A 7,567-nucleotide genomic window follows, 5' to 3' on the forward strand; every position below is an offset into this window, starting at 1 on the left:
GTGCTAAAGACTGAAAGCCAAGGCTGAGTCATTCACTTGTGGGATAAAGAATGCTGAGGCTGGAAGTTGACACTCACTAGAATTGCTGTGCCTGATTTCTCATCTGTGAATGAGATAACAGCCTTCCCAATCTGAGGGCTCTTCGGATATCTCTAGCTACAATGCCAATCCTTCCCACTCATGGGCTGAGGATGGTGTGTATTTGGGGAGTCATGGGAATTGGGAAGTTGAAACAGATAATATTTAAGTTGCATCTGGAGAAAAAAACCTCTCAAGATGTGGATATGCGGATATGCGGAGAATCACTGCAGCGAATCACTGTAAAAGTCCCATTCTTTGTCCTTGCCAGAGAAACTGTGCCCTCCAGACATTTCATGAAGTATCTGCCATACAAACAAAGTTTACGGGGTAGCACTGCTTCTGGCCAAGTCAGCACTGCATAGGAGACCCTGGTAGCACAATGGGTTAAACCAGTGGTTCTCAACCTGGGGTCCCCAGATGTTTTTGGCCTACAACTCTCGGAAATCCCAGTAAGTTTACCAGCTGTTGGGATTTCTGGGAGTTGAAGGCCAAAAACATCTGGGGACCCCAGGTTGAGAACCACTGGGTTAAACCCTTGTTCCGGCAAGACTGAAGACTGACAGGTCGCAGGTTCAAATCTGGGGAAAGCACGGATGAGCTTCCTCTGTCAGCTCCAGCTCCCCATGTGGGGACATGAGAAAAGCCTCCCACAAGGATGATAAAACATCAAAACATCCAGGCATCACCTGGGCAACGTCATTGCAGACAACCAATTCTCTGATAACAGAAGCGACTTGCAGTTTCTTAAATGGCTCCTGACGTGAAAACAAACAAACAAAAACAAACTAAAAACACTGCACTATCAAACAGGAACACACACACTTTCAAACCAAGAACAGAACTTTGTCATTCTTGACCCTTTTTAGAATTTGGCTGCCTGGCCATCTGTCCAGACAGATTTGGTTGTGTACTTGTGGCATCAAACAACAGGGTGTTGCTCCTGGGTTATACAGGGATGTTCCTGGTTGCTCTTCTTGTGAAAACATGTACAACATTGCCTAGGGGGCCACAACTTTGTCCTGGCCAAAGAAAATGCGCCCTCCACACATTTCATGAAGTTTCTGGCACACAAAGTTTTTGTCTTCTACTCAAGTGTCACCTTCTTTTTATGAACTGACCAATCAGGAACAAACACCTAAAACCCAGGAACAAACCTAGACAAAAATCTCCCGTGATTTCTGACATACAGAAATGCAAAGATCCGCAGATTTAGCTTAAAACCACAATATTCCCGCACCTGGAAATCTATCATTTTTTGCCTTTTGTAGCGATTGCTTCTACATTTACAGGGAACAGCATCTGGCCAGCCTCCTATTTGCTGTGGAAGCTCCTGCGATAAACGTACTGTCTGGACAGGCCATCTGTGTCCTCTTTTTCTCTCTTAGTTATCTCTATGCCAGCCTCAAATAACATGACTGTAGATTACCTTCCATAGTTATACCCATTTGAGAACAAAAATGGCAATCTGAGATGTTAACCTGGCTTGTTAGTTCTGTTGTGTTCTCAAGTAACTATGAGAAAAGCTTCAGAAGAGGGCAGATATCTGTAAAATCTAGGAAAAGCTCTGTTGTCTTTCAGTGATAAATAATGAAGAGTGAACAAAAATGGTGTATGGAAGTGTGAGATAGTATTAATTGATCCATATTAAAATGGAGGTTCACTGTTCCTTGGGAAAGCAGTTAACATATGTAATACTATCTTGCTGATTGTGTAATTGTTGCCTCATGTGAATAAGAGCTTTGGAATAAGTTTCTTTTTTGGATTACAACTTCCAATATTCCTTAGTTGACTTGGCCAATGGTCACATTGGCTGAAAGGGTTTGGGGAGTTTGGGTCCAAAAATGTAATTCTTCCAAGATCTGATATCATAGCAGGATATAAAATATCATCGTTTAGAAAAACAGGAACAAAAATAACAGTCCAGAAGGCAAAGCAATCAAGATTCATTCTGAACTATAAAGAGATTAGGGATTTGAATACTTATTTTCTTGGACTAGACAAACCAAATACCCCCTGCCAAAATTGTCCAAAATGTATTTTTTTCTATCTTCTGATTAAGGGAGCATTGCAACAGTTCATGTTTGTGGAGAATGTGAAAAGTTCTCTCAGAACAGCCTTTTTCTGGTCCGCTGAAACATATTTCCAAAAAATGCATATACGATTCCAAAGTCATACAGTACAATCTTTGTTACAACTACTAAAGCCTATGTGTTCATGCCATTTCATTGCATTTCAGAAAATTCATTACACTCCACCCCATCCTTTGTTATCTGCTTGGACTGTCCACTTTCCCCCTTCTACCTGACATCCTATGTGTGCTCCATAGGGTTTCCTAATCCTCCATAACTCCTTGCCCAAATGTTGCCAACGTATAGTTAAAGCGAGCCACTGACAAAGGACATTTGGAAGTGAGGAGGTTCTATGCATTGTTGAAAGCTTTCATGGCTGGAATCATTGGGTTGCAGGTTTTTTGGGCTATATGGCCATGTTCTAGAAGCATTCTCTCCTGACATTCTCTCCTGACATTTCACCTCATCTATGGCAGGCATCCTCAGAGGTTGTGAAGTCTAAGCTTCTCCCTTTTCTCATAAATACTGTTGGGTTCCCACCAGCTTTGGTGGATTATTTATTTCCGCTTCTAAAATGGTGGAACGCCTTTCCTAAAGTTTGGCTACTGGCAGTAAGAGCTTTAGCTAAAATATGATGGTTTTTTTGATTACTCCCATCACTGGAATGCAACCCCTGAGAACATCTCTTTAAATTGAATTCCCGCTCTCAGACTAGAAGAGGTTTTTCCATAATTGAGGCGTATGAAGCACTTATGTTTAATATCCCTATTCTATGTACATTTATATCTGTTAGTTCAAGAATGCATCCAGGTAACCAGCTCCAGTCCCTGTGAGCTAATAATCCATTTGCTTGTTTCTGAGGTCCTACAAAGCTACGATTCTGGAAAGCATTACTCAGAAACCTTGTTGCCTGACTAACCCTTTCTTCCCTGGCCTTCTCAAACAAGAAGAGTATGCACGAACTGCAAAACAGAAAAAGAAAACTTTGTGTCACTCTAGATGTTGTTGAACTGCTATTCCCATCAACCTTACTTAGCATGACCATTAGTGAGGTATTATGGGAGGTGTAGTCCAACACCTGTTGGTGGGCCACAGGCTCCCCTCTTCCAGCATCAAGTTTTGGAGGCTTTTTATCAGTAGTGGAGCAATTGCCGAGCCAGCCAAGCTATTTGCAGCAGCCACTTCAAATTCCTGATTGCGAGAACATTGTGGCCTAAGGACCAGTGGCAATCCACAAACCACTAGCTGCTGGTCTTCAGTGTGTTTTCAGGATAGGGGATAAAACCAATTGTGGTCAATGAGCACACATGTGAAAATAGTCCCAAGAACAAAATAGACAAAAGAGTTATGTGTCATCTCTTTTGCCAGTGGTTGTAGGCACTGACTTGCCCGCTCTCCATTTTTGCAGGAAGAAAACATGTTATACAAGAGGTGCCACTGCACTCCGACATGCCTCTCAATTCCAGCTAAAGCACAATGTGGGTGGGTCAGGTATGTGTCCCTCCCAATTAGCTGTGAGGGCACTGCCTGGCGTGTTCCTGGAGAAAGTCAGGCATCAAAGGGCTATGAACAGCTGTGCTGGTTTTCTGCCAGAGTTCCCACTGCTGCTCTCCTCCTACCTGAAACGGCTGCTACGGCGCCAGAGATTATTAGTTGGGGAGCCACTAAAAGGAGCATTGTGTGCTGCCGGCCCTTGGCATCAACTTTGTCCTAGGATTCCTTTGGCAGATATGGAGTAGAGGAAAGAAGGATGTGTTCTTGGGAACACTTTTTGAAAGTGGAGTTCATCATAAACAAATATAATGGCACCTATGGATTGGGGTGTTTTCATATTTGGCATAGACTCAAACCAAGCTGGTGGCTCAGGACATATTTATTTATTTATTTATTTATTTTTTGCATTTATTGACCGCCCCTCTCAGCCCGAGGGCGACTCGGGGCGGTGAACAGCAACAAAAAGGACAGTGTACAATAAATCTAGACAATACAAACCAGACAATACAACATGACAAATACTTATACTAAAAAATCCGCTTCGTCAGGTCCTGGGGTCATAGCCAATTTCATAATCCTAGTCCATTCCAGTGTCGTTCAAGATACTCTCAATTGAAGGCCTGCTCGAAGAGCCATGTTTTCAGGCTCCTACGAAAGGCCAACAAGGAGGGCGCCTGTCTAACTTCAACAGGGAGGGTGTTCCACAGCCGGGGGGCCACCACCGAGAAGGCCCGCTCTCTCGTCCCCGCCAGACGTGCCTGTGAGGCAGGCGGGACCGAGAGAAGGGCCTCCCCGGATGATCTCAAGGCCCTCGTGGGCTCATAGGCCGAGATGCGGTCTGCAAGGTATTTTGGGCCGGAACCGTTTAGGGCTTTGTAGGATAATACCAGCACCTTGAATTGGGCCCGGTAGCGGATCGGCAGCCAGTGGAGCTGGGACAGCAGGGGCGTTGTATGCTCTCTGCGTCCTGCTCCCGTTAACACCATGGCTGCCGCGCGTTGGACTAGCTGAAGCTTCCGGGCCGTCTTCAAGGGCAGCCCCACGTAGAGAGCGTTGCAGTAGTCGAGGCGGGATGTGACCAAAGCGTGTACCACCGTGGCCAAGTCAGACTTCCCAAGATACGGGCGCAGCTGGCGCACGAGCCTAAGCTGTGCAAATGCTCCCCTGGTCACCGCTGAAACCTGAGGCTCCAGGCTCAGCGCTGAGTCCAGGGTCACACCCAAGCTGCGAACCTGCGCCTTCAAGGGGAGTGCGACCCCGTCCAGCACAGGCTGTAACCCTATACCCTGTTCGGCCTTACGACTGACCAGGAGTACCTCTGTCTTGTCTGGATTTAATTTCAGTTTGTTCGCCCTCATCCAGACCATTACAGCGGCCAGGCACCGGTTCAGGACTTCGACGGCCTCCTTAGTAGCAGGTGGGAAGGAGTGACAGAGTTGGACATCATCTGCGTACAGGTGACACCGCACCCCGAAACTCCGGATGATCTCACCCAGCGGCTTCATGTAGATGTTAAACAGCAAGGGGGACAAGATGGAACCCTGAGGAACGCCACAGATCAACGGCTGTGGCGCTGAACAGGAGTCCCCCAGCAACACCTTCTGAGTACGACCCTCCAGAAATGACCGGAGCCACTGCAAAGCAGTGCCCCCAAGACCCATCTCTGCAAGGCGTCCCAGAAGAATACCGTGGTCGACGGTATCGAAGGCCGCTGAGAGATCCAGGAGCACCAACAGGGACACACTCCCCCTGTCTAGCTCCCGGCGCAGATCATCCACTAAGGCGACCAAGACCGTCTCAGTACCATGTCCCGGTCTGAAACCAGACTGTGCCGGATCCAGACTATCCGTGTCTCTCAAGAATACCTGGAGTTGTGAGGCCACCACGCTTTCCATGACTTTGCCCAAGAAGGGAAGATTGGAAACAGGCCGAAAGTTGTCCAATTTAGTGGGGTCGAGTGATGGTTTCTTCAACAGCGGCTTTACAACAGCCTGTTTTAGGCTCGCTGGAATCTTGCCTTCCCGAAGGGAGGCATTAACCACCACCGTTACCCACTCGGCCAATCCCCCTCTGGCCTCTTTCAGAAGCCAGGATGGGCAGGGGTCTAGGATGGACGTGGTGGGTCTCATTCCTCCAAGTATCTTGTCCACATCCTCGGGTTTCACAAACTGAAAAGAATCCAACAAAATCGGACAAGCAGGTGCTTGTGTCACATTCACAGAGACTGCATCTAATGCGGCGTCCAGCCCAGCGCGGATCAAAGCGACTTTGTCTGCAAAGAACCGAGCAAATGCTTCACAGCGTGCTGCCGAGTTGTCAGGGCTCCCACCTGAAGTTGGGGGAGTTAAAAGACCTCTGACAACCCGAAACAACTCCGCCGGACGGTTTTTTGCAGACGCAATAGTGGCCGCAAAGAAGGTTTTCTTTGCGGCTTTTATTGCCGCGGCATATGCCCTTAAAAAGGACACAAACCGTGTTCGGTTTGACTCGCTTGGGTCTGAGCGCCACACGCTCTCTAGAACCCTCTTCTTTCGCTTCATCGCTGCCAGCTCCTCAGTAAACCAAGGGGCTGGTTTAGCTCGGTTACTCGAGAGGGGACGTTCCGGAGCGATCTTGTCAATAGCCCTGGTCATCTCCCCATTCCAGAGAGCGACCAAGGCCTCGACATGATCACCTACCGCGGTGGCGGGAAACTCCCCAAGAGCCGTCAGGAATCCACTCGGATCCATTAGCCTCCTGGGGCGGACCATCCTAATGGGTCCACCACCCTTGCGGAGGTTAGGGGGCGCAGTGAGTCTAAATCTAATCAGGAAGTGGTCGGACCATGGCAACGGAGAGCTCGACAACTCCTCCACACCGCCACCCTGCTCCCATCCCTGACAGAAAACCAAGTCCAATGTGTGTCCAGCACAGTGGGTGGGGCCAGTTATTCGTTGGGACAGCCCCATGGTTGCCATGGCGGACATGAAGTCCTGAGCCGCACCTGTGAGGGTTGCCTCGGCGTGGATGTTGAAGTCCCCCAGCACAAGGAGCCGTTGGGACTCCACCGCCAGGCTCGAGACCACCCCCGCTAGCTCAGGTAGGGAGACTGTAGTGCAGCGAGGTGGACGGTACACTAGCAGGGAAACCTGTCAGGACAAACCAGGGAAACCTGAAAACTATACCTCCCATCACACATTTCTCTGGTCAGATTCAAGGGAGTTCAGGGCTGGAGATTTGGAGTTCAACCACAGCTGGAAGCCTGCACATTCTCAGCTCCCTAAGTGTTATGTTAATTCAAATCTATACATTTTTTTTCTAATTTCAGAGCCTATAGCTTTATAGAACCTGAATTAGTATGCTCTCGTGTAAACTCAGCTGGACTTCATCTTCAGTCGGATCTTAGCTTTCCCCCTCCTTTTTCTTTTCACTATAAAATCCACATTTCTCTTTTTGTCTATATTTATGTATTTATTTACTTACTGTATTTGTATACACCCTTCTCAGCCCTCAGGCGACTCAAGGCGGTCCATAGCCTGGATGGGCAACTGTGTAATGTTAGGAAACTATGTTTAATCTACCAGGAGACCTTGGAGGGTCAAACTTCTCCATTGCTGAAAGAAAAATCCACTTGTTTGCTCACAAACACCCTCTGGGGAGTATGAGGAAGGCTTTCCTGAGCAAACAGGAGAAGTAAATATAAATAATTTGTGGTTAATGTTTTGTTCCTAAAAAACTTCTCTTGGGCCTTAATTTGTTAGGTGAAGGGGTACAAAATGTGGTGGAAAATATTTTGAGGTATATGAAGGCCAAAACCCACCAAATTTTGTTTTGAAAGAGGCTACCAAACATCGTGGTAATACCCTACATATCACCTACAGCACATTTTTATGGCAATTTTTTTGTTCCTGGGAGACAACAAAAATGGCTCTGAGGCTCCATGT

Source organism: Anolis sagrei, chromosome 1, assembly GCF_037176765.1.
Source record: "Anolis sagrei isolate rAnoSag1 chromosome 1, rAnoSag1.mat, whole genome shotgun sequence".
Taxonomy (NCBI): domain Eukaryota; kingdom Metazoa; phylum Chordata; class Lepidosauria; order Squamata; family Dactyloidae; genus Anolis; species Anolis sagrei.